This window comes from Rhodnius prolixus, unplaced genomic scaffold (genome assembly GCF_049639745.1).
Source record: "Rhodnius prolixus isolate KJV_2025 unplaced genomic scaffold, Rpr scaffold_5, whole genome shotgun sequence".
NCBI classification, from domain to species: domain Eukaryota; kingdom Metazoa; phylum Arthropoda; class Insecta; order Hemiptera; family Reduviidae; genus Rhodnius; species Rhodnius prolixus.
In genome coordinates, this window is record NW_027411624.1 from 35,067,238 (window position 1) to 35,085,971 (window position 18,734).

At 31.5% G+C, this 18,734-nt stretch overlaps 1 long non-coding RNA gene across 5 annotated transcripts in view; it reads left to right on the forward strand.

The window, feature by feature from the left end:
• Nucleotides 1-18,734, forward strand: part of LOC141458257 (uncharacterized) — a 45,362-nt gene that overhangs the window by 11,471 nt on the left and 15,157 nt on the right. For 2 of the 5 annotated variants that reach the window (XR_012460852.1, XR_012460851.1), the window contains exons 5-10: nucleotides 4,244-4,577; nucleotides 6,192-6,418; nucleotides 9,922-10,030; nucleotides 13,328-13,480; nucleotides 17,384-17,519; nucleotides 18,296-18,392. This is a non-coding gene — a long non-coding RNA (uncharacterized lncRNA). The remainder of the gene's footprint in view (nucleotides 1-4,243; nucleotides 4,578-6,191; nucleotides 6,419-9,921; nucleotides 10,031-13,327; nucleotides 13,481-17,383; nucleotides 17,520-18,295; nucleotides 18,393-18,734) is intronic. The other 3 variants (XR_012460854.1, XR_012460853.1, XR_012460855.1) reach the window with 3 other exon arrangements.

Sequence of the window (18,734 nt, forward strand, 5' to 3'; positions counted from 1 at the left end):
GATCACCATTCGTCTAGGTTTTTTTCCACTTACATTGTCTTAACTATACCCGGGTTGTTTGCTAGCATGCTCAAAACGTTTTAGGTGTTGACAGATTTATTTCATTTGTCCTTTTGACTTACGTTCGACTGCATTCTGCACTGTTGTAAATAGTGATTTAAGCTACTATTCTGCTCAGAAGTAGAGTAAAAAACTAGAGGATAGATCATTATTGATTGGTAGAATATAATTATCTACTTTTTAACCAGGTGTAAAAATTGACAAATTAGACGGAATAAGAGGCAAACTGAATAACCAGTTCAAGCGTTGAAAATGGTTAGTTTTTTAGGCATGTGGTGCGAGAGAATTAAAAATTCCAGCCTGGGGCTCTGTTAGGATGTGGGTAAGGTAATAATAAACAGAACTGTACATACCTACGTATATTTTCTAATTTAGCACTTAAAACGATAATATTTCATCCAGTTGTAAAAATCAATGTTCTCTACAGTTGTACGGAATACACAATAGATGTCTGAACTGTAGAGAGCAAGATATTGATACCCAAATTTTGAATGTCATGCAAAACCACCAAATTAGAGAATATTGTATGTGGATCTGTTTGTATGATGTAATCTCATCCGACCTACTCTACACTTGCGCGCCTCAGATATACAGAGCGACACGCCTCGCTCCCACCGCTTGCCCAGCAATATCGCCTCAGATCTCTGTCTGCTACGTACTCAGAGCTCTCTTATTTTTATTTTTTTTATTTTTTTATTGTTCGTTTTAGTTTTTATTTTTATTTTAATTTCTCCGTGGGAAAATGTAGACTTATTTTTATTTGTTTATTATTCCTATTATGTTTCTAAAAATTTGTTTTATTGCACGTGGAACAAATCGAAAATAGGATCGCCATTCATTATTATAATTATAGGGGATTTATAGATTCTTTGAGCTCTATCGTCTCCAGCACATTTTGATTATTCCTTATTATTTTTAGCCAACAAAGAATTATACTAGTAAAAATTTTGTTGTAATTAAACTCTTTTGTAAAAAAGTATAATTTTTAAAAAATTACAAAATGGGTGATCTCGCAGTTTGGATCTAAAACCTGTTAAAGACTTCTTTGAAAAGAATTTTTTATTCAATCCAAATTAAGTGATAGTATAAATGTTCAGAGTAGTGATTTTGAATTGAGCTAGTTACGTTTTTTACATATTTTTTACTTCCGAAGAAATTCCCAAAATTTTGGCTGCGAACAATGGCCTTGCATTCACTTCATTCTGCTAAAAGAGAACGGCTTTAGTAGTTGCATTTGTATAAATAATATAATAAAACGGAAAAAAGTTAATTTAAAAGAAAATAGCGTAGCCAATGCCTTCTATTTCAATCAAGACCCAACACGAAGATATTAAATCGTTCTGCTTGATTAACTTCTAACAAAGATGGCACAATAGTAATCTAGTCTTTGTTCCAGGTCGTTCTTATCGACGATTCGTTCCTGTGTCAAAAAATAATAATAATAATAATAATTACGAATAGCCATTGATGTCAAATAAAAAACTTTTTATAAATCTTTGCGAATATTTCAAAAACAGCAATATTGTACGACTACTAACAACTATTTACTATTCTTTAAAGCCAGTTTGGATTGGTTAAGTTTATGAGCTGAAAGTTTGACCCACATTTCTAACTTAGCACATTAAATTCTTTATTATTGTTTGCATTACTCGTTATGAATTATTATTCAAATCATTGTCATTGTGTTTTGTATTGCTTAACTATCTACTCTTTACTTTCACCTGTTTTCGTCTGTTCACAATTATTTTAATTGGTCCAAAATTATTCATTTTGGAAATCCCTAATTATTTTTTTTTTCGCCATCTGAACTCACAATCATAATTAGTTGAAGTTGACAAAATTATTCGAAGTGATATTTAGAGGTGTATGTTTATTAGGAAGCCATTAATGTTTAAACTTTCTATAAAGCAATTTTAGTAATAATCAATAATAATTATACGAGCATTGTTGAGAATAGTAGTAGAAACTCTGGTAAGACCACCCTGCTTCATTTATCGTAGTTTATTTAATGAAACTATACGAAAATAGTTTAGAGCTACACAAATTCGTCAGCAAAATAGCTCTTGCGCTTAACAGAATGATATTGTTATGTCCCTTCTCGTTAAGAGGTATCGCATTTACAAACATTACTGATTTTTGCAGTATTCAACGCATTACAAAATTCAATTTATGCAATTTGAGCAGAGGTTCAGTTAGGTCTCGTTAGATTTTACTGCCATCACCAAACTGGAACTGCTGGATCTCACAAAACTCACTTCTCTAAAGTATCAGCAATATTCAGAGCTTAATTTTATTAAATTGTGAATTATCATAAAATTGTAGTTGTATAATGGATTAAATAAGATTTGTTTATCTTTTAATTTTTTTTAAATCGTTTCTGATGTTATATTTTAAGTTGTTCTTGGTTACATAGTTTTGTAAAACTATATGTAACTATATGTAAACTATATGTAAACTATATATGGTTAAACTTTAATATTTATTACGTGTACTACAAAGGTAATGGGGCAGTCATCTTTTACGTTTAGATTTTAAGAAAATTGGTAACTTTGGAATATTTATATTCGAAAAAGTAACTCGTGTGAATGCTCTCTCCGTTTTTCTTTATTTAAGTGTCGCTTGGTAATGGTCATCTTAGGCAGATGTCATCCGATTAGGCGAATGGTACTTCGAGTTTTCAATATCTCCTTAACTAATCACCTCAGGCATCTAAAAACATAGTTAAATTTTCTTTACGATTGAATAAAAGAAGGAAAATATTCTTTAAAAAAAAGAGAAATCAATTGTAATTATTCATTTATTTCAATATTACTGGACATGCTTGGTTACAAAATGCCCAAGAAATGGTTTACTTCAGATAATATGTTGACTAATGGAAATAACCGTTTCTAAAATCCTTGAATAATTCCATCATGGAAACATCAACAGGAAATGTGGTAACCAGTTTTACCAATCAATAAATTATTAAAGAATTCCTTATTGAATTATAGAAAAGAAAAAAAATATTATGACTAGGTATGGCCTCTTTTCCTCCTACCCACTGTTTCGTATAAAATTCTTAAAAACTATTTGAAGCACAAAAGTGGTTAACCATCATCTGAAAATAGTAGTATTGTAGTTTGTATGTTAGATCTGGAAATGTAGATTTACGAAGAGTTATCTTGATAAGTTTTTTTCGAATTCAGCTTTCTTTTCTACATTTTTTTAGATATATTTATTTAGGTAATTATTTGTTAAAACATTTAATTTAATTGATGTTTGAGGATTCTATGCAGGCTAACATAAATGCTTTTCTTTAAAGTATAACTTCTAAATTACTTTGTTACGATAATATTTTAAATATTTTTCCGTGAAAAAATTATCCATTGTTAACAGTATCATTAGTATAAGTTGTAATAATGATGGTGAGAGAAATTCCTTCTATTTTGTCAGCAAAACAACTGGTAGTTTTTTAAAAATTGTATCTAGAGAATATTTAAAAATTTATGTTTTAGGAACAAATTAATTAGAATTAACCACATATATTTAGTGAAAGCTTGTTTGCCGCTGGAGTTAGCATGCATTACGTAGTTGCTCCAGTTTAAATTATTAAAAATTGATTGCTAGGACGGGATTCCAGGTAGGACAGTTACTTCCTGATCCAACTAGTAAAACTATCCACTGAAGTTGACTTGATATCTGTTAAAATGTTTTCGTTATTAGCAGACACTAGGAATTATTTTCAAAACTATTTGTAGAAATATACTTTACGAACTAACTCAAATTTTTCTTGGTTTTTATTTGTTTTATTTTAAATATCCAAGTTTTTCCTTTTATTCCCAGTGAGTATGATGGTGGTACAAAGAGATAGTAGGACCAGGTTTTATAAAACCAAGGTTTTGGTCGGTAAGGGTGGCTAGGGTGGCTGGTTATTGGACGGATGGTTGCAGCACTAAGTGATTACTTTATTTTAGATCCTGGTTAAAGAGGTAGCCCGTCTGATCCGATCATCTCTTCAACAACTCAAGCTCAAGCTCAAGTCCATGCTATAGTCTCTGCTGAGTCATTGGCAAATAGGTGCAATTGAAGGTCCCGCAGATCTTAACCCGAACCAAACTTGTATTCATGCCGCCCAACTTGACCTTTTTTTCTTTTTGACAGTTGTTAAAGCTCATTGGAAACTTATGCTTTTTTTATTTGGCAGTGAGGATCAGAAAATAACACCAGTGAATGTCTCAGATGGTTCAGCTCCTATTAAGACAGTGGTTATGACAGGAAAGGAAACTCTCTTACATCTTACCTGATAGCGCAGTAATCGCTGGTTTACTATATGAGCTCTGGGAGACTTGAGGAAAGGATAACAGACAACTAACTTGCAGGAAACCTTTGACCTTTGAGGTATCAAGAAAAAAAGCCCTCTTTGTATGCAGTGACTGAAGAACAGTACCCGGCACCGTGTTCTCATCCAATTTGATGAAATGACAAATAGTGTTCTAATAAATCCTGTTTATGGATTCGAGGCCAAAATGATTAAGTATGTATGTACACATTCATTAACTTTTTACTTTTTGTATACTTTTTTTAATACTCCAGGAGCTGTAAAGCGAAATAACGTATGGTTGAAAATGTAATATTTTCTAATTCTAATTCCTGAAGATTGTTCGTGAAAAATCGTAGCATGGCAGTAACGGCGCGGTCCGTAAAACTAAGATAATGGTTTCGATTTCTGTTCTTGGCTACAGATTTTATTTAATGTGTTAATAGAAAAATTTGTAGCATATTAGTTAGCTTACTGTTCCTGTGCAAAATACTTGATTTTCGATTTTCTTAAAACGAGGAAAGATACGATTGCATTTACAATTATAATTGCCTTCACAGAATACTTTTAGAAATCAATCACTTAGATCTAGTAAATCGCAGAACCAGAAAATTAGATTTCACAAATTTCAGTATTGCAGTATTTCCTAAATAAATGCAATTGGAAATACTTTCTACTGTTTTATTCAAGATGGGAAAGAATGGAATCAAGTTTGAATCCTTGGAATTAATAAAAAAAAAAAAAAAATCGACATTGTGGTCAACGATTCCCTTCAGGGTCAAGAATTAAATCAAAAACGATAGTTGCTTCGTGGTAGATATTCCCATGTTTCCCGCCACCACCTTCATTTCATGACCTTTAAAACCGCCTACACGTTGGCAAGGCCCTTGACTCATACACCACACGCGGCAAAAATCTGATTATCGGTGGTCCGGCTGTGGTTAAACTATTATAATATTGAAACAAATAGTTTATTCTCCAACTTCTGAGAATAGCAACTTCTGAGAATAGGAAATACAACGTTCTTTATTTTGCACGTACTGCACGAAACCCTAAACCAATTCGGTCTTGCATCCACTTTCATTTCCATTTCCATCGGGCTTTCATTCATGCCTTTCCACTTAATCTGTTTATTTTTTTTTAAAGTGGAAATTCCCTATTTTGTTCTCTTCCAATCACTTGAAATATTTATTGATCAGTTACAGTAACAATAGTTACTGGGACCATGAAAGTTACAATCATATACAGATATACGTTCTTCATAAAAGGGGTGGGTAACAAGTAAGAAATATAATTAAATTATAAAAAAATTATAAACTATATAAGAATATGTGTATTTTTTAAAATAAAATATTCAAATATTTTTAAATAAATATTAAGACACTCCTTTAAAAATGTCCTGTTAACATAATATTATTATGTCACATGGAATCATAGGCAAAAGATATAGGTAATTCTTTCCATAGGCGCTACACCTTAAAACGAGACCTGGATCTTTTCACAACATCTATTCCAACTTAGCCGTGTCCAACTACCTCGTTTTTCTTGCCCCTACTTGACTTCCATTTCGTAGCCTTTTTTGGTAGGCTCTCTTGCGATAACCGTTGGGGATTTTATCTGGCTCTCCGAAAAATTCTTCAAGTTCAATAACAAATCGTAATTTATTTTAAATAATACTTGTTTCCTTAAAGCTATCCATCCATTGGGTTTTAATTAAGTTTTTTACATTAAAAGTTCCAATTTGAGCATCCTGAACCGTTTCAAGATTGATTCTTATTAAATCCATCAGTTTTTTTTTGTTACCTCCTTTTTTACTGATGTTATGTTTGTGTAGTGCAGTTGGGAAGCAGGCTCGGCGTACTGGTCCTATTTTGATGACCAGATAAAATTTTTTGAAGGAAGATGTAGAGGAGGAAATGTTTAGAAAAAAGCTATATTGGAATGAATGTCCACGTACTAAAGAATGTCGTCGATAACAAGCAAGGAGTTCCCCAGGAACACAGGAGGAGAAGTGTAATGATAGGATGGAAGAAAATGAAATAAAAGAAATGGAAAATTCAAGTAAGTGTATATTATCATATTAAGATACACGTTTTATACTCCTCAGTTGTTAAAAAATTATTTCTTATGTTTTGATTGAAGAGTAACATTTTGGTTGTTCTACTGTTTTTGAATAAGTAAATTTTTAAAGAAGCGTTCGAACTAACTCTGCCAAAACTATTGTATATTATAAACTTCCTGATTAATTTTGTAAAAACCATCAGAAATAAAAATATCTACAACGAATTGAAAATTAAAGTTATGGAAGAATATGTTCTCAATGAGTTACATTACCAATCCATCCAAAAAAACTGTTTAAAACGTTAACAATTTAAACTTTTTGTTCGGCTATTGTATTATTATACTTTCTATGTATTATTGTCACATATTGACAATAATATGGTTACTGTCTAATAGTGATGTATAGTAAAAAAGTATGATGTAAACATTCTAATTTTTCGTACTACAATCTTGAGTTTTTTTTAAAAAATTTTGATAGTTTACTAAATATCAGTTCAAATTCTATCGGACGTTAGTGATGTTTTCCTCAATAGCACGCTTTAATCCACAGTTAACCTCAGTATAGTGTCCAGTTCTGAATCTTATTTAAAGTGAGGATTAAATGTATTGCATACAAATAAATCCTTAAGATTCATCATTTCTATTTCTTTCTTTCAACTTCGCATACAAGTATATTTATTCTTCTTTTTAAATAATTCGTATAGGAATATCAATATTGAGCAAATTTGAAGAGGGAAGAAAGAATAATTTCCGTGTTATGTACAGTTATACCTACTGTTTAAAGATTAGAATTATTAAATGTGTTTTGAAAACGAAGTTCGAAGAAATGAAAGAGTTTCAAGCTTAAGAAATATAATTTTTTTTTTTTTTAAAGTAAAAATGCGATTCTAGTGGTTAAAATCTTGAAGAATTTGTTTAATACGTGTTTAATGTTTTCGATAAAACAATTAAATAAGACAGGTTACTACTATATGGGAAAGTGTGAACATTTTAATTGTGGAATAGTCTAAGCAGAGGCACGTTGCTATTAATGAAGTCTCTTTTTTTTACACAATAGCAAAATGGAATTATGTAAAGTATTAAGAAAAAAAGTAAGAATGTTTTCTTGCACAATCTGGAAACATCTAAACTATTATTATTATTACTCTAAAGCTATAAAATGAAATATATGACAACGGCTAATTCATTCAATGAACCGTAACCAAAATAAAATATGTGAAATGTCAAAAAATATTCTGAGCCGTGATTTAACTGACAATAGAAATGTAGATGCAACATTTTACTTGTAAAAAAAGAAGGAGTAAGATAGGTTTGGGCAGAGGGAGACAGAATAGAAGGAGAAGTACTGCGTGACATTACTGTAAAAAACTAAGCATTCACCAGTGCAAGCGTTTATAAAGTCCCGTTCACCATCAGTAGTAGAGAAGATTTAAATAAATTTAAAACAAAATACTATTAAGTGAAATGTGTGGGGCTTATTACTTGTTTATATCTGTGATTTCATCTGTCGCAGCACGCATGATAATTGGATCTCTGACCGGTTTCGGAATTTCATCCATTATACAAACCGGTCAGGTTTGCAATAAACGCGTTCTACGACGAATAAAATTATTATCCAGCACTGTGGGCCTAACTACATTTTCCATAATATTAACGAGTATTTATTAATTGAGTAATTTTGAGTTACTAGGGAATTAGCATGACTAGAAAAGCGAATTCCTGAAGGATTTTCCAGCTTCCCGTGATTTTCTCCACAAGCTTCCTTTTTTGGGGGGGAAACCTAATGTAAATTAGATTTCATAACTGCCTAAATTAGACTCCACAATTGGCCCTAGAAGTTTTGATAATAGGTTATGTTTTCCAGGTATTTTGTACTGAAAATTTCATGGTAGTTCTCATTTTAGTAATAGATCTTACTTTAAATTCCACTTCACTGAATTTTATGAAATTAAACAATCATTGCACTAATCTTAAGGCAAATCTATGGAGATAAGAAATGCATTCAGTAAAGGGGCCTTTACTAAAGGTTATTGTCTGTTCCTATGTTGACTCCCAAATAAATTAAAAAAAAAACTATTTTGGATTCAGGAAGACCTCAAAGTAGATGTTGTTGCGATTGAACTACTTTCTCTTACTCAGGTGGTAAAAATTAACTGTTTCATAACATAATTTAGCCTTCGTTATTAATGTTTGGCAAATTTAAAAAAAAAAAAGTAAAAAGTATTATTCACACATAACTATTTCATTAAAATAATTACTGCAGGAAATGAAAGCAACGTTTCAATTAAAAGTAATAAAATGAATGCAATCTTTGCCTCTTTTTATCCTGCAAGATTAGCATATCCGCATTTTTTAAAAGGTAAAACCATCCACTTTTGAAGGTGAAGTAAAAATTAGAGAAAGTATTAAAAAAAGCAACATTATAAGCTCGGATGACCTTGGCTTCATGACACTGCTGTTCCAGACAATTCTGTTCCATGCTCTTCCTAAATACTCTTTGCCATCCTGGCTTTCTTACGTCGTCTTCTACATCTTGAGTCTTCAAGGTTGTCCAACTCTTCCAGTTATAGCTGACATTCAAGCAACTGCTATTTTTATTACTGATACCTCAAGTGGGACTGACTGTTCAGTAGGTGAATCGTTAAAATAAATAGTAAATTAATACAATAAAATAGCTCAGATTATTATATTATAAAGTGATCCGGCATATTTTAATATTTCTGCCGTTGGTAGGTTTGTGTAAAAAAAAAGATAATGCATTTGGTTCTTGAAAACATTGTATGAAGCAAAAGATTTGGAACACTCTTTCACTGTACAATTACATCTCGTTCTAAGCACATTGTGTTTATAATAGACCAAAAGGTATCAGTTACTGACATAATTTATGTATTTAAATGGTTTTGAAACTTAAAAAGAAATTTGACTTCAATATATGTATATGTTAGGAGTAATTTATCGTCACCAGATACACACTATATTTTCTGCAAAAAAAAAAAAAAGGTTTCGAAACAAACGGCCTAGAAAATTACAGAAAATGTGAGTAAGACTTTTCGTGGAGTCGCACTTTCGATATACTGATCATTTTCCAGCTAAAAATTGGTTAATCTTTTCGCAAGCAAACATCATACTGATATTAGAATCGCACAATATTTATAATAGTAAATTGGAGGTGCTTCATCCCTCTCTTATAACTTCGCATAGAATAAATTGCCTTGGAAAATGTTTCAAATAAATTTCACAGTCCTTTATCTGTGATGTTAGCATACAAAGTTTAATGTAGGCCGCTAGAACTGTTTGTGAAAAAATAGTTTAAACAAGAAAAAAACTGTAAACCTCTTAGTAGTACTGCAATTAAAAACCCATTTCATCAAATAGAACTTCAATTACATATTTAATTTGTATGAATATTTTTAAAGACCCAATCGGGAAAACCACCCCACCCTCTTACTAAAAATACCGTTTTATTAATTTTCTTGTGTAACATTTACAATTATATGTTTCAGATCCACAAATCGTTGCGAGCACTTTCCGAGAAAAATCTAAAACATTGTAGAATCGATGCAGTAAATTGACACTTCTGATTTGCTCATTTTATTGGAATTTGGAATTTTGGTAATATATTTAATTCATATTTATTAGGTGATAAATCCATACTTTACATGCCACATTAATGGTAATCCTAAACGCCTCGCTTATAAGTGCTTTTAATTGGTAAAGTGAAAGTTATCGAATTATTTATTTGCAATTTTTTGAAAAAACCTCTTTTTGGAACTCAGTGGCCGTAAAGCGGATTTAATCGTTAAAGAATCAAAATGAAAATTCAAAGAAAGTAACAAGGTCACAAAGATGTAAGTTAAAAGTTTTAGTTAACTTTTCGGGTTATAATGGCTTACTTCTGGAATACTTCTAATTATAATGAGTTGGCTGCTAGGTTTTCAATAAACTTCGTTTTGATTGTGGTAGGCTTCCTCTGAATGATTACATTTCAGTGTAATGTGCTGTTACATTACAAACTATAATGTCGGCAATGGTTAATATGGGTCAGATATTCCTAGTTTGAGGGGTATTAATGAGTTATAGTAATAACCTTGAGAATAGTAATAAGAGATAGTCGTGTGAGTCTTCACGTAATTCTTTTTTGGTTATAATATATACAAAACTCTGATGGATAATTAGACAGTTGATATGAAACACGTACACTGGTCAAGTTACGCCTGACTGAACGTTTAAGGATATTGGTAATAAAAGCAGACTGCTGTGCCAAATAATTAATAACTTATTATATAATCTTATTTCTAAACATTAACTTTACAAATCTTTTAAACTAGTTTTCCTTCTTGATAAACTGCGACTAACTTAGTTAATATAGTTAAAAATCAAGTGAAGAAATGGATTCAATCCATAACCATTGTTTTTTTTCTCTTTTCTTTGCTATTGAGAAACTTACAGGAATCCGGGGTCTTTAATAATAATAATCGGCACTACAACCCATTGCTCAGTCTTGGCCTCCCGCTCCCACCATTTTGAGTAATTCGCAAAAAATATCTATTCAGTAAAGGGCAATCCTGATTGGATGAGTTTCTAAAACCTTATCAGATCATATAATAGCTTCTTGAGTTCAAACTTAACATTAAATCAGAATCAAAGTTTAACTTTTAATGATTTTCCGTTTTTAGTAATACAGAAGTAAGAAAATGAGAATAAAAATTTTTAGAACATATTCCGAAAAAAAAAACCGTAAACTTAAAAATCTATTAGCAAGAAGAAACAAATCCGATTATTCGAATTTGTCCGAAAAAAACATCTTGTCAGCACGAAATTGTAAAGTTGAACATTGTATGACCTTACCTTCTTTGAATTATGCTTACTACGGAGAGAGATGCAAGCCTACAGACATCCAGTCCTGTAATTCCTGTGAAATCTTAAAATCTCTTATCTGCACGATTACAATACTTCTTGTTAATGGTAGTTAGAGAGAATAAAAAGCGTGTAAAATATTACCACAACAAATGGGTGAATTACTGACCTATTTGCTCTAATATGTTGTAAATAGTGGAATGTGTAAAGGACAAATTCTCAATATATTTCTTTTAAATACTTAAGTCTACTTTTGGTTGTTAATGTGATAGAAGAGAAAAGATCTTAGGTAATTAAGAAATAAGTAAAAGATGCGAGAGATAATGCCCATTAAAAAAAAAGGAGAAGTGAAGATCAGACCGGAGCCACCACTCTTGATGACTCTCACTGCAATAAAGAAGAAATGGTGGCAGAAGAAAAAAAAAAATACTTGACCATTTTTATGTCACTGGTGGTACATGCTATCTATACAGTCGTATTCGAAACTTTCATTTATAGTGCTGAACTTTCTTTGCAAACTGTAATAATACCCCAAGGACTAATTATCTTTAATTTAATGCTGCACTAGAAGTATCACAGTTCAGAAAGGTACAGAAAGCTCGGTAGATATTGTGCGTACCAATTAGTTTCTCTACCTAGTAAAATTATTAAATTTTATTAACTCTTATACTTCGAGCAGATTTGAATGTGTAATGTAAGGTCTTATATTCATGTAAGACCACATGAAAACTATTTTCAGTAAGACCACATCTCATAAATAATCAATAGTGACAATCTTCTTCCTCCCAACCAATCATGCCCTCTATTGCCAGACCCCATTGAAATGCAAAAAATTTGGGCGATTTGCTGATGATAAATTTTATGACCTGCCTTTGGCAAGGTTCCTCCTGCAACTACTTCTGCCTGTTCTTTGATGGCTGCGTAAACGAGACATATATCTCTCGTAAAATTTTTCTCACTAACTTTAAGGAGACCTCGCTGGACTTGATAGTCCAGGCTGTAAATGACTATTTTGGAATTATTTACTGCTCCCCTTATATTAATATCAGTAGCTCAAATATATACTCCGCCTAAAATACTACAGCCAGCCATCAAAGGCTTTCTGTGGGTCGAATCAGTAGTTGTGGTCTTTAAAAAACTGGATAATTATGATTTACTAATAAAATGAAAAATTGAATCAGGGCAGTGGTGTTTCTGGTTAGCTGATTTTGTCTTCATAGCACCTTAACGAATTAAAATATGTAATTTGAGTCATAACTGTGAGTTTCAATTTTTCATGATTTGTTATCCACAAATTAGACACACTGACAGACTTCTAAACTGACCAAACACAAACAAATTTGTAAAAACATCATTTTCGAAACCATGAGCTTTAAACAATTCATTTATGTGAAACCTCGAATGAGAAAATTAGCACTACTTATTTCAAGTAGATTGTAATGCTATCTCCTACGAGAGGAAGAGAAAGAACAAATTGAATCCTTTGAAGATTGTTTATTCCATCTTTCAAAAACGAGGGTAAATAATGCGATAAAATTCATTTAATAGCAGTGTCAACATTGTTTAATTATTTGAAATAAATTGTTGCTACATCTTGAATATTCATAAAGAATGGTTAAATAGCGTGTGACTGAGAAATAATTCTGACACTCTCCCAACATCTCAACACTGGGGTTAGATATGACGTTGTTTACATAACTTTTCGAAACAAAAAAAGAAACTCGGCTTTAAAAAATAAAAAAAATTGAAAGAAATATTTCAGCAAAATTATATTGCAACTCAAAGCGATCATTTTAAGAGAAATCAAAGAAGCAAAATAAAGAGTTGTAGCCTTGAAGTTGCAATGAACTTATGTATCACTTCTCTTGCATCAGTTCTACCAATTTCAACTGTATGAATTTGATTTTTTTTGTGGGTGACAAGCGTAGTTTTCAAGTATTGGCGATTATTCTTTACTTATTTATTGTAGTTTTGCTCGCAGTTGGATACTAACTTTACGCTATTTTTTAGTAATTCTAGACAAGCGTTTAATGCATCATTACCTCTTTTCAGATCTTTTCCACACTGCATTTAACCACAAGCTAAATGTCACTTGCAATGAGGGTCATCTGTGGTCCATATGGTGCAGCCTTTTTCTACAAATGTGTGGAACATTTTCATTATTCTTCGAAGATTAAACTCATTTTCCATTATTAATCCAAGACCGTAAGTGTTCTTTTTGTTAAGTAATGTTTTTGGAAATCATTAAGACATTAAATGTTTTGATTTTTGGTGGCTGAGAGGAGTGAGTAGTTTCACTTCATGTCTTTCCTCATTAGTGCAAGTTCATTTTCAGAGTTTTAAAAATATATTCTTTGCTACATCTTTCAGCCTAAACTGGTTACCCAATTCACTGTTTTTTGTTATATATTATTCTGAAATTATTACTCTGTTTAGAGCAAATGTCAACCAGTTTCAATAGCTAAGAGTTTTTATTCAGTAGTGAAGGAACTGATTTAGTTATCCTTCCAGAACTGTATATTGTATCCGGTCAGCCAACGAAACGTTTCGCTTTGTCAGCCATAATAAATAATTAAAAAATTATGTATCAAGTAATGACTAGCTTCCGTTAAATGGAACAGGAAGACGAAGTCTTCACTATGAGAACTATTTCCTAAAGAAATAATTTTCTTTTCTAGATTGTCCATTCTATAGATTGTCCAACTTATGTAATATATTACCGAGCTAGTATTTTAGAATGATTATGATGGCAGGTAACTGTTAATAGTTGAACTGGCGGAACTTTTTTTTAGTAAGTACACGATATATCACTTTCAACAATTACTGAGAGAGAAATGAGGTCAGGTACAGTCGAGTCCATATTTGTTTCAAGGTTTATTTATTTATTTATTTTTTTAAAGATTTACTGCTGTCAAATATTATTTCCAATTTGTACCAATTCTTTTATGCATTCGATTTTGTATGCTGTTCAGTGTTTTGCTGATTTAAAAAAAAAATACTGTTTGCATTTTATCTTCTTAGCAACAGTGCTTCTCTTGGAGACCTCTTGACTATTTGGATATTTATAGGCAAAATTTTACTCTCATATAAAAAAACAATAGTTTATTAAAAACTAGAGAAATTAGAATTCTGTGAAATGAACTTAAAAGGCGTAGTCCTTCCTATCGGTTTTATGATTCCAAAATTAATGCGTTTTCATCTTCTACTTACATGAATATTAACTTAATAGACAGATATTTTTTAAAAAAATGAAGTAAATTATAATTATTAGTATTATTACAAATTTGGGCCATAAAACTTGAGAATCCAAGCCTCTTAGCCCAACCTTTAGGAGTTGAGCAACTTTTAATTGAGGTAGATCCTCCCTTAATGTATGGCCAGAGTCAAATGTACTACAACTGACCTTGAGGAAGCAAGGTTACAGTGTCAAATAATGATGCACAGTCATCCTATACTCCACTATATACAGACTTGTTTGTCTCCCTTACCTTACCAGATGCAATAAGTAAGTACCTTGTAGTGTCCGAATTAAATCTCTTATTAATTAGATTAATTTTAATTATATTGTCCTATACCTCAGAAATTTCTTGGTGAACCTTAACATAGAACAGGTAGAAAACTTTTGTGAATTTGAATTCGCTAGCCTAAAAACTAAAAACAGCAAATCCATTTCAAGGTGCACTAAATCCGAGGAGTTAGTAATAGTAGGCGTTTGTAGAGATAATCGCCTATTTATCAGACGTTGCCTTATGTCCAACTACCAATAAGATGTCGTGGAGAGGTTGTGGAAGCTCATTTTGTTCATCTAATAAAAAGTAACTGTAGACGGGACTCTAACTAAAGAGCTCCCATTTATTAAACCACACTAAATTTCTTTTTTTATGCACAGTTTTCAGTAAAGAAAAATTGAAACTTCTATTTTTCTGTTAATTTTAACAAAAAAAAATCATTTATATGATCCGTTTTAAGTAGAGTTTGATATCTTAGTAAAAAAAGAGCCGTTTGTTCTCTAACAGTACATGTCTGATGAAAGTGGAATAGATTGCCCCATCGTAATACAAACAGCGATGGTTAGACGGGGTCAGGACCTTTGGAAATAGTTCAAGGCAAGATAAACGCCCTCCGCCCAGTTCATAAAGGGGTGTGGCATTCTCTTTGTATGTTCCTTGGACGATTTTCTTCTTATATTCATTTATTGTTGAAAGAGAAATAGGAAATTTTCTATTATGAAAGCGTAACATTGTTTTTATTGTTTCCGGAGATAATCTGTTTCCTTCTGCGAGCAAGGGTTAGCGAACCGTAGAGATGTGTTAAATCATAAAATGAAAACTATAGTCCGGCAAAATGTCCCAGCTTAAAGATAAAAAACAGTACTTTCAACTCTGAACAAAAGCTCTGTATTTTCCAAATAATACTTTCATTATCATTTCTTTTAGCATGTAGCATTTAACAATTTTGTAATTTAATAATTTAGGGAATGGCATTTGCTCAGTTGTATGTAAAGATCGGAAGAAGCTGGTTTCTAGTCCAGCTGGTTAACCTCAGATGTTCTTTAGCTACGTCCGAATTGTACAGTCCTCTATGTAGCTCACAATCCTTTGATGAATAGTGTTGTTGGCAAAAGAGAGAACATTGTTTTAAAGCTAGTAAATAGCAAAAACAGTGTTAAACACTGAAAATAAATGTTTCCCCAAAAATAATTAGATTACACATTTTCATAGAATGATCTATTACATTACTGTAACCTTGATGACATCAATTACCTCATTTCTCGGTCTCATCAGTTGACCATTTTTCCAACATTATCATCATGTAAACTTTCACTTTCAACTATAAACTTCATGGTCTTCACTTGTGCCACATTTAATACCCCCTCTGTCACTAAAATTTATATCTTTATTGTTACTTATTATAATAACAAATTTTATACAGAAAATCCTGGAATTCAATACTCATCAGGTTTTCTTTTATGGCTCTTATTAATGGTAAATTTTCTTCAATAGCTTCTTTAAATTTCATTAAACCTTCAGTCATAGATACTTCCAAAATTCCCCCTAAATGAGTGGATTTAAAATCGATTTAAATTGATTCGTGTGTACGAGTATCACTCTTCAGTGCACGACCAGTGTGTGACTGGTTAACTTATTAATTACCTCTGATGATGGGATGTAAGGTATGCAATAAACATGAGTGTAATGACGCATAAAATCAATGATAAAAATTGCGAATTTGAAGCAAATTGTGAATTTATTGTATGATATCTTTTCTTATGTCAAAGTAGCGTAGACTTGCACTACTTGGCTAATGGACTTATTGCTCATGTATGAAACTTTTCATTGCTAAACTAAATGTTTCAATAAAACTGAGGTGTAAGATTAGAATAATAATCTTATCCATCGAATAGCAGACTGATTTTAGTGTTTACTTTAAATTGACAGTGGCTAAAAATAACAAGAGGCATATTACAAAAGTTGGTTGACGTTTATGAAAACAATGGCGTGAATGTGTTTATGTACAAATTGTGTGTTACTAACACAACATAAATATGCATACAATGAAGTGGAGCCAGCAATTGCTTTTTTTTTCTTTTTTTTTTAGTTATCTGATTAACCAATGTCCTAACGGTTTACCTGCCGAAAGCGTTTGTAATTTTAGTAACGTTGTGTGTACTAATACTTCTCTGAAAAAAAAAAAAAAAATTTCTACAAAAAATAATATGAAATGGGAAGAAGTTTAAGTGATAGGTTAATAATAATAATTATCAACATCAACAATTGCTACTTTTTATGGAATTAGAAAACTTCCTGCTTTTATTGTAACTCTGTTACAACTGCAAGAGTGGTAGTAAAAGAATTATCTTCAATGAGGACATTCTTAGACACAGAAGTTCAATAACAAAGAAGTTTCCACATAGCCTTTTCCAAAACTTAGAACCCTGTATGAATTACTATTTAGTTCATCCCCTCAATTGAGTAAAAGTCAAAGAGAATTGGGAAAGAAAGCCAGCTGGGTAGTAGTATTTAACAAACCACTTCCAAGTTCCACCGGTAAGTGGTCTGTGGGTACAGTTTCAGCTAATATTCTGTTTGTTTTCGTTTTTCTTGTTAGATTGCGATATGGACCTTGAGACCTGAGCTGATATTTGCGAAAAACAACTAGTTGGGAAACACTGGACCTAGTAAAAAAAGAAACTATTCTCATACAAAATATTCAGCTTCTAAAACATATTTATACCAATGGTTAGGTAAGTATTGCGACCTGCTAAAATTTATAAATTTAGTTTTCACCGGGTATATCAATTTTGAGATCCCCCGAGTCAGAAAAAATGTTTTCTAATCTTTTTTAATAATAATAATAAAATAAAAATAAATACAGGTAGAGGCACCATTTCGCTACGAAGACATAATATTCTCCACCAACATCTATATGCTTAAATCTTTAGCAGAGCTCTAGCAAAGAAATATGAATGTATTTAAAAGTTATAGCCGATTAGAATGAATGGAAGAAAATGATTAGAGAAGGATTACTTGATTTTAATTTCGGTTAAGCTATAAGGATGGCAGTAATATAGAGTACTGATCCATCCATTAGTTGTAGTTTATGTAAATAGTTGTATATAGTAGAGAGATGAATGTGTGAAGCGAATTTATTTTGAATTAAGAATGAAGAGTGAGTGATATTCTAGTGATAAGCACCTAGACGATGCTGCCTAGATGGCGCAAGCCAATGCCAAAAAAAAAAAAATCTCTGAATGTGTACGTGTGTAAACAAAATTTTTAGAAATCACAGGAAGATGAAACTCGTTATTTTATTTGAGGTGGTCCTACCTGAGGGCTCGACTGTAATTAGCACTCAGCTTTTCAAAATACTTTAACCGGTAGTATCTCTGTATTGATTGAATTTAATCACTTATGCAGGTTTTTTTTTTTAAATAGCTTCAACGATTTTTCTCTAAAACATCATATTTACATTTGATGCAAATAGATCTGTAACTTATAGTTTTTTGTTTTTTTTTCCTAGGGGAATCCATTTTGGGAAAGTTCTGAGAAGAGGTTGAAATAGACTTCCTTCTAAAGAATAACTCAAGAGGAATGTACGTTTTTAAAAATCCTATAATGTGAGTATGAATTAAAAACGTTTGGCAATTCCAAGTTTTTAAAAAGTACTGATTAGAACTTTAGGAATTTATGTAACAGGAATTTCTGTTAGATTTTGTTATATTATCGTATCCGTTCTTAGACTTCAAAGACATTCTTATTACCTTCCACTGTAAAATTTGAATCTTAAATGTCAATTTTTAATTCTTTCTTTTTTTTTTTTTTTCTTTGTTCGACAACGCTCTCAGCGATTCCATTTAAAGGTAGTTTGACGGAAACACCTTTTAATAGTACTTAAGACATTGGTCTAGAACAAGCTGTTGTAACTTCCCTCAATGATTTCTGGTGGTGTAGGAATCAAT